This window comes from Tenrec ecaudatus, chromosome 11 (assembly GCF_050624435.1).
Source record: "Tenrec ecaudatus isolate mTenEca1 chromosome 11, mTenEca1.hap1, whole genome shotgun sequence".
Lineage (NCBI taxonomy): Eukaryota > Metazoa > Chordata > Mammalia > Afrosoricida > Tenrecidae > Tenrec > Tenrec ecaudatus.
In genome coordinates, this window is record NC_134540.1 from 45,781,364 (window position 1) to 45,790,848 (window position 9,485).

Consider the following 9,485-nt stretch of genomic DNA (forward strand, 5'->3'; position numbering starts at 1 on the left):
AAGGTAAAGGAAATTTTCTATGAACATTTTGAAACCCTCTTTATGTGGGAGATAGGGAGGTGGGTTTGAAGAATTGGTCCATTCAATTACAGGAGATGATAGGTCCAAAATTTATAGGTCTGTTGGTAGTCAGGAAATGTCATCAGGATATTTTAGTCTTGAATCGGAATCCTTCTCTCCCAGGCATCCTGAGTTTCTTGCTTTTAAGGCTTTCAACAATAACTGACTGGGGCTCACCTACCTGATGGAAGGTAGTCTTTATTATCTATTGTCAAACAATGTTTCAATGGAACCACCTTCATAGAAACACCTGGCCTAGCCACCATGGTACATCACGTTAGCACCACAGCATCTGTGCGAGATGACTGTGTGCTCAGGGGACACTCAGTTACCTGTGCCCATCTCTTCCAGGCTGTCTCTTCCAGGCTGTCTCTTGGTTCATAAACCAAGAAGAAAATACTCATAAGGCTAGTGATATTGAGGAAAGTTGAATGATAAATATATGTTAGTTAAAGGAGGGTGCACAATAAAACCCCATTTCTGCTCTGAGAAGATTGAGTGATGTAACTAAGAAAGCATCCGTATCTATCTGGGTCCCAGCTGGAGGGATGCCATGAAAGCTAGCCTCCAATGAGGGGTTCAGAGACACCCCTGCGAAGAGCAGAACTGTCCTAGGTTTCTACTACTCTAACCTCATCGCTTTTGGGGTCAAGATATAGGAAGCATCAGAACTGAGGACTAATCTTGGAATTTAGGACAAAGAGAGGATATTCTAGCTTTTGGAACTCTTTCATGCCAAAATGGCCAAAATGGCCAGAATGGCCGGCCAGGACAAGTGATGGAGGAGAGAAAATACAATCCTGATCCCAGGGAAGTTTATTTATTGTTACATCGCGTTAACTTTATTTATTACCAATCCAACGACCACCCTGAGCCTCAAATTCAGAGTGAGAAACAGGGATCATAACTCTTCATTGGGGGAAGATCATGTGCCAAAGACTGTATTAATCTGTTTATAAATGGAGAAACGTCAAAAGGTTCACAGGAAAATTGAATTAAAAGATAATGGCATTTTTCCATGAAGTTTTTGAGGCCATCTTGTACTTAATATCACTTAATTCACCCCACAGCTCTCTGGAGTAGTGATTCCATCCCATTTGACAGCAGAAACGCAAATCGAGTCTCAAAAAAGTTAAAGAACCTGCCCCAAATCTTGTATGCAGCAGAAACAAACATTAAATCCTTTTACTTGACCTCTAACCCTACGTACCTCACCACTACACATCATTAGTTCGTATTCAGACTCCACCTAGATGGAAATTCTTGAGGCACAGGAATAGAGATTGGAGAATAGAAACCTTGACTACAGCTGGGGACAAGGGATCATCTGTTTGGGGAACTTAGGTGACACAGTGGATTCGGCAGTGTTAGACCGCTACCTCTGAGATCAGAGCTTCAAACCCACCAACCATGGGAGGAACTTAAGGCAATCCTGGGAGAGAAAGATGAGGCTTTCTGCTCCGGAAAAGATTCCCTGAAGCCTCGCTCTCACTGCCATGGAATTGGTACTGACACATATCGAGGTGCCCTCCAGGACAGGGTAGAACTGCCCCTGTGAGTTTCTGGAGCTGTAACTCATTTAGAGAGCTCGGTCTCCCTCCCATGGGCCGGCCTGTGTTTGAACTGCTGACTTTGCAGTGAGCAGCCCGACTCTTAGCCACTATGACACCAGAAACTCCTCTGTCTATCGGTAAGTATGAGTCAGCATCAACTTGATAGCAGTGGATTTGGAAGTGGGGGAAGGGAGGACAGCTGTTTTCTTTTGATAAACAGATGTCATGAATAGATCAAAGCCCAAATCTAGGCACTCCTGTCCCTACACAATTCTCAGTTTCTAGGAAAAGCAGTAGGCCCTCACAGCTCTCTACCGCCCTCTATCCAGTCACCAAGGCAAACAAGAACACGGGCAAATGCTGGTGAGTGTGCAGAGCAACAGACGCGCACTCATTGCTGGGGGAATGCCAAAGGAAACAGCCACTTCGGAAAACAGCTTGGCAGTTTCTTAAGAAGCTAAACATAGTCTGACCGTCTGATCCAGCAATCATGTTGCTAGGTATTTATCCAAATGAGTTGAAAATGTTACATTTACACAGAAACCTGCATGCAAATGTTCACAGCAGTTCCATGCACAGTTGCCGTAATTCCACACAACCCAGCTGTCCTTCAACAGGTGAATGGATAAACAGACTGTGGTACATCCATACCAAGGAGAATTGTTCCATGATAAAAACAAATGAGCAAGCACGCTATCGAAAAGGCTTGGAGGAACATTAAATCCATACTGCGAGGGGAGAAGCCAGGCTGAAAACTCTCCTTACTGTATGACTGCAACTAAATGACAGTCTGGGAACGACAAAGACTATAGCAAATCCAATGGCTGTCAGGGGAAGAGGTTAATGGGTGAAGAGCCTGGCATTCCAAAGGCAGTGAACTTCGTGATTCTGTCATGTTGGTTACATAACGGTATACATCTGCCAAAGGCCGTGACACCGCAAAACCAGAGTGAACGCTAATGTAAACTCTTATTATTGTTAGGTGTCATCCAGTTGGTTCTGATTAAAAACAACCCTCTGCACACCAGAAGGAAATGCTGCCCTGTCCTGCGACATCTGCAAGCACGTGCCTTATGGAAGCCCTTTGTTGGCAGCCCTCTGTCAGCCCATCTCCTTGAAGGAGTTCCTGTTTTCTGTTGGCCCTCGGTTTTTCTCCATGTTCTTCTTCGGGGACTGGTCTCTCCTGATATGCTGTCCAAGGTAGGTGAGATGAAGCTTCATTGTCCTCACTTGTTGGAAGTAATTGACTAGAAGGTCTGTTCACTCTTCTCGCAGTCATCAAGTTGATGCCGACTCACAGTGGCCCTATGGGACAGGGTAGAACTGCCCCCTGTGAGTTTCTGAGACTGTAACTCTTTATGGGAGTAGAAAGACCCCTCTTTCTCCCCTTTTTCTGAGATTCCAAGGCATGTTCAATATCCTTCAACATCATAACTCAAAGTCGCGATTCTTCTTCGTCTTCCTTCTTCATTGCCCAGCTTCCACGTGCATGTGAAATGATTGAAAATACCATGGCTTGGGCCAGGTAAGCGTTCATCCTCAGAACATCTCCTTTGCTTTTGCACACTTCAGAGTGGTCTTTGGGGGAGATTGGTCCAATGTAATACTTCATTTGACATCTTGACTGTTATTTCCAGGGCATTACTTGTGGATCTAAGTATAATGAGATCCTTGATAACTTCTATCTTTTCCCTGTTTATCATTATGTTGCTTATAGTTGCTATAAATATACAATCGAGGGGGGGGGGTTCTTTCTGTTGAGGGGGTTTTGCTCTCTTTACTGAAGACTGTCATCTTTGATCTCCATCAGTAAGTGCTTCGAATCCTCTTCACTTTCAGCAATCGACGTGTTTCATCTGCTTATCACTGGTTTGTCGGTGAATCTTCCTGGTCCTCGGATTGGATTATAGCTTCCAATCAGTTGGCCAGGTGGCTACTTCCAAAGTTCTTGGCACAGCCAGGTGAGCACTGCCAGCATTGTTTCTATTTGCTGAAACATCTCAATTCATCTTCTGTCAATTCCGGGAACCATGTTTTGGTCAATGCCTTCAGGGCAGCTTGGATGTCTTCCTTTGAATACTTTCCTACCATCTGTTCTGGCTCATAGGCCAGCTCTGTAAAGAGTTGACATTGACCAATACCTTTTGGTGCAATACCTCTGTGCACTCCTTTCATCTTACCTTGATGCTTGTGTCATTAGATATGTTGTGCATGGACTCCTTCGATATCGCAACTTGCAACTTCATGTTTTCTTCCAGCTCTTTCAGCTGGACAGCTGCTCAGTATGTTCTTCCCTTTTTGGTTTCTAACATCATGTTTGTGCATATTTTGTTATAACTCTTTACTTTGTCTCTTGAGCCACATTTTGGGATCTTTCTCCTCCGCTCTTCTTATTCTGTTTTCTTTTGAGTTATTCTACATTCGAGAGAAAGTTTCTGAGGGTCCCTTTGGCCTTTTCTTTCTTTTCTATCTTTTTAATGCCGACTTGCTTTTTGCCTGAGTGATATCAATCCACAACTCATCCGTTCTTTAGTCATTTGTGCTAAATGGATCAAATCTATTCTGATAAACTATGAACTTAAGTTAATAATAATGTATCAGTATTGGTTGATACATTATTCCCACATGCAAAATAAACATTAAGAATGCAAGATATTAATAACAGAGATTATGAGTCAGGGTGAGGTTGAAAGAGACCTATGGAAACTATACATTCTGTGTAATATTTCATTTGGTAATCCTAAAACTACTCTAAAAATAAAATCTATTTAAAGTATTTTAATTAAAATGAAATAATGAATCCCAGAATCCAAGAGCTACTATCACCATCCTGCTGCCCTCTGGGGCAAGAGAAACTTCCGGTTCTGTTTTTCAAGGAGAAAGCTGAGTAGTCGGACGCTAATGTCCACACACTGTGTGACTGCATTCCGATGACATTTTGGGAAAAGAAAACTCTAGGGACAGAATAACGAATGAGTGGAGGCCAGGGGCTGAAGGGTGGGAGTTAGGGTAGTCAACAAAGTGGCCCATGGGGAAGTTTAGGAAGAGAATAGAAATGTTCTGTTTGTTGCGTTGTGGTGGGTTTTTACATGACTGTACACATGTGTCAAAGTCGTTGAATGGTAAGCTCAAACTTGGCAAATGTTGCCATATGTAAATTACATATCAGTAAAGGATATGTGTTTTGTGTGTGTTGTGTGTGTGTGTGTGTGTCTGTAGACACACATTTTCAAAGGGGAGTTAATGGCTCGAGCTGAGATTTCTATTGAACAGCTGCATTGCAGTAACGCCGCATACACATATCCCTGGGTCGCATAGCCTTCCCTGCGGGGAGAGTTCCTGCAGGCAGCCGCTGCACCAGGTCCAGCGGGAAAGAGCCTCTGAAGTGGATCCACGGGCAGAAACGTCTGTAGCCGTTCCAGTAAGAGGCTGAGTGCTGGGGTTACCTTGGCTTCCTGTCTCGCTTCCAGAATTTTCAGAGGTCATGTTGTGTTCTTGGTGGAGACATTCATCTGGGAAAATTGCCTCCAGTAGATTAAATATACATCACGGTTTTAACCTGTATCTCACATGACATACATGTCTTTATCTTCATATCTTGTTGCACTGTGAAGGCCATACCTGTCTCTGCTCACATCACAGGGAAGGTGAATTCTGCTAAAAATACCAACAGTATAGCTACCACGTTCCTCAAAAGCTTGACAAAAACAGCCTTTCTGGAAGACTAGCTTCACTAGTCTATCTGTCCTTCTAATCTGTAGGTCAACTACACTCTGCACATAACACCCTACACACTACATAAAGTGATCTCTCACCCAGCTAAATCCAGTCAGTCCCTCTGTTTCCAGTCCCAGTCTCTTGTTTGGTGGCCATCCAAGGCTTCTGACCCATGTTAATAGCTCAATTGGAAAAGGAGCATAAGCCACAGAAATAAAGTCTAACACTGAAAAATCATCAAATCAGTCATGCAAATTAATAAGCACATGAGGTTATATCCCAAGAGAAAATAGGGTAGTTTCATACAAAACTGCCAGAAGGAACAAATAAATTTTAAAGGCAAATGAAAATTAAAGTGCAGCTCTGACTTTAGACTCCAGCCATTGGTGTGGTCTGCATCTGGGCATGAGAGTGCCAAGGCCCTGGTGTTGGGTCAGGACTGGCCCAGACTGACCCTGTGACACTGAGCAAACCACTAAAAGCGTGCAGCAGAGCAACCATGAGTGCAGAGCAGTGAGCCCCCGAGGGAGTACAATGGACAGACTCTGGGGCCAAAGCATGGTACTCCATCGGACCTGACTAAAGGACACGCCTAGAGATCAAAAATCAGACCTTGATCTATTTACGGGTTTTTCTTTTTTTTAATTTTTTTCTTTTAATTAATTTATTCTTCTATGGGCAATTGGTTTCCTTTTTCGTTTTCATAGCTGTGTTCTAAATCATTGCCTGTCTTGCTATGACTTGATTTTTTGTGCATATTATTATCTGTACAGATCTATCTGTATAAGATAGACTAGATGAATAGTCTGGAGGAGAAAACAACGGAAACAATGGTTCCAGGGGGACACGGGAGAGGGGTATGAGGGGGCAAGGAGATGGTGCTGACCAACCCAGGGACAGGGGAGCAATAAGTGATCCAAAATCAGTAGCAAGGAGGGTGTGAGTGGCCTGGTAGGGATTCAGCAAGGGCAAGGTAACCGAGAGAAATTACTGAAACCCAAATGAAGGCTGAGCATGGTAGTGGGACAAGAAGAAAGTAAAAGGAAATAGAGGAAAGAACTAGGTGACAAAGGGTATTTGTAGAGGTCTAAAGACTGGAATGCACCTATGTAAATATCTTTATAATAGTGTAGGGAAACAGATCTATGTGCATATGTTTACAGGTTGAGTACTAAGGCAGCAGATGGACACTGGGCCTCCACTCAAGCACTTAGTCAATGCAAGAACACGTTGTTCTATTAAATTGGCATTCCAGGATGCAAACCTTCCTGACAAGATTGCTGCAGAAAATGGGTGCATAAGCAAATGTGGTGAAGAAAGCTAATGGTGCCTTGCTATCAAAAGATATAGCGTCTGATGTCTTAAAGGCTTGAAGATAAACAAGCGGCCATTTAGCTGAGAAGCATCAAAGCCCACATGGAAGAAGCACACCAGCCTGTCTGACCACAAGGTGTAGAAGGGACCAGTTATCAGACATCAAAGAACTAAAAATAATATCAGTGTGTGTCCACCTTCCTGATATGATAGCAAATGTAGTGAAGAAAGCTAATGGTGCCCGACTATCAAAAGATATAGTGGCTGGGGTCTTAAAGGCTCAAAGATAAACAAGTGGCCAACTAGTTCAGAAGCAACAAAGGCCACATGGAAGAAACACACCAGCCTGTGTGACCACGAGCTGTCAAAGGGATCAGGTATCAAGCATCAAGGAACAAAATATCATATCATTGAAAATGTGGGTGAGTGCAGAGTGGAGACTCAAAGCCCATCGGTAGCCAACCGAACACCCCTTCCTGAAGGGTTGTGGGAAGGAGATCAGCCAGTCAGGGTTCGGGGTAGCAAAAATGAAACATATAACTTTCCTCTAGTTCTTAAATGCTTCTTCCCGCCCCTTCCCACTATCATGATCCTAATTCTACCTTACAATTCTGGCTAGGCCAGAGGATGTACATAGGTACAGATAGCAACTGGAAACACAGGGAATCCAGGACAGATGACTCCTTCAGGACCAATGGTGAGAGTGGCAATGCCTAGAGGGTAGAGAGAGTGTGGGGTAGAAAGGGGGAACTGATGACAGGAATCTATGTATAGCCTCCTCCCTGGGGGATGGACAGCAGAGAAAAAGGTGGGTGGGAGATGTTGGACAGTGTAACATATGACAAAATAATAATTTATGACTGATGAAGGAGGCAGATGACAAGGGGAAGAGGAGAAGAAAGAAGGAAAAAGAAGAGGAAGAAGAGGATACAGAGAAAAAGGTATAAGACCAGAGTTAATTCAAAGCACAATATAGTCATGTATTAAATGACTATAGTAAGGAGCCCATGTGATAGATGTACTTTGGACATATTTTCAGGAGATACTAGTCTCTGGGAAAAGACCTCTTGCTTGGAAAAATAGAGAGGCCACCCAAAAGAGGAAGTCCATCCACGAGATGGACTGACAGCGTGGTTGCGGCAGTGGGCTCCACCATAAGGGCTGGGAGGCTGGCGCTGGGCCGGGTGGTGCTGGTTGGGCTGTGCACAGGCTCGCTCTGAGTCAGAACCAGCTCTGAGGCACAAACAACAGCAACATCCTAGACATGAGGGTCTGAGAACGACATCCCAGGCTCTCCTACATCTCACCCTTGCAAAGAACTGGGGGGAGTCTCCACACTTTCTGAGGTAGTTAGTTTCTTGTGCCACCCTGGCCGATAAACACGTGTGGGATTAATTGAAGGGCAGAGGGATAAATGGCTTGATGAGCCTCGTCCTTTTAGTTCTCGGGTCCCTTGCTTTCTGATGGTCAGATCAGGGTGCAGCTGCCTTAGCCAGTTCCCTGCTTCAGCTGGCAAGGCTCACTTCCTGAAAGTCTTCCCCAAGGAGAAGCTACATGGACCTAGCCTGATGCAGCCCTGGGTGCTGGAGCAGCCATGTGGAGACCCCTGCCAGCGCTGAGATGCTTACATGTTCAGTTCACTGATTCGGTTTTCCTCTTGCAGTCGGCATCATAGTGTGTGTTTTGTGAGATGGAGGAGGACTTTGTGGGTTGGTGTCAGACATATGAGCTAATGTTAGACTTGTGGGCTTGGGCAGCATTGGGTTGGGATGTTTTCTTGATGCGCACTTAACCTTTATATTAAACTCTCTCTTATACATGAGTTTCTGTGGATTTGTTTCTCTAAAGTACCCAGACAAACACACCTTCTAAGTGCCAAGCTTAAATGAAGGGTAAAAACAAAAGGATACATTAAGAAGTTGGAATGTAACAATTGCTACAAGAATATTTAAGTTACCAGGGACCACTAAAAGAACAAACTAATCTGTCTTGGAGGATGTGCGACCAGAGTGCTCTTTAGAGTCCAGGATTGTGAGATTTCATCTGACATCCTATAGACAGGTTGTCAGGAGAGGCCAGTTCCTGGAGGAGGAAATCATGCTTGGCAAAACTGAGGGATCATTGAAAGGAGGAACGCCCTTGATGAGGTGGATTCACACAAGGAGCTCAGGCATAGAAACAATTGGGGTGGCAAATGACCAAGTAGTGTTTCCTTCTGTTACATATAGGGTTGCAACCCACTCAAAGGCATCTAACAAGAATAATGGAGTCCTGGTGACCTTGTCAAGTAATCATGGGATGGCTAACGGCAAGGTCAATGGTTCACTCCCACTAGCTGCTCTGCATGAGAAAATGGAATGTGTCTAACTCCATAAAGATTGACAGCCTTGGAAACCTTCGATCAGATTGAGATGAGTCAGAATTCCCCATAAAGCAGTGATTTGGGTTTATGAGGCAGTTCTACTCTGACCTATAGGGCTCCTGGGAGTCAGAGTTGACGCAGCAGTAATGGACTCGGTGTTAGTTTCAGTCTTGAGTTCTTTGTAGCCAGGGAAGATTTTGCTGGGCGACCTGAAGGAGAACTGGACTTTAAGCTGTCCCTACTGTACCCAAAATCCCCAGAAACCACACTGAGTTCGCTCGAGGACCTTCGATTTCCAGATCTCCCTGCACTCGCGGATTCCTTAGACCCATCGTGCCCCCATCTCTGACAAGCCCAACCAGGAAGCAGGATTTCAGTTGGAAGATGCATCCCAGGAGGCAGGCTTCCAAGAGAACTCATCAAATCCAGGCAGGTCTCCTGGAGCTGCAGTGTGGTAGCACCAGGCTCCCCACGGCTCA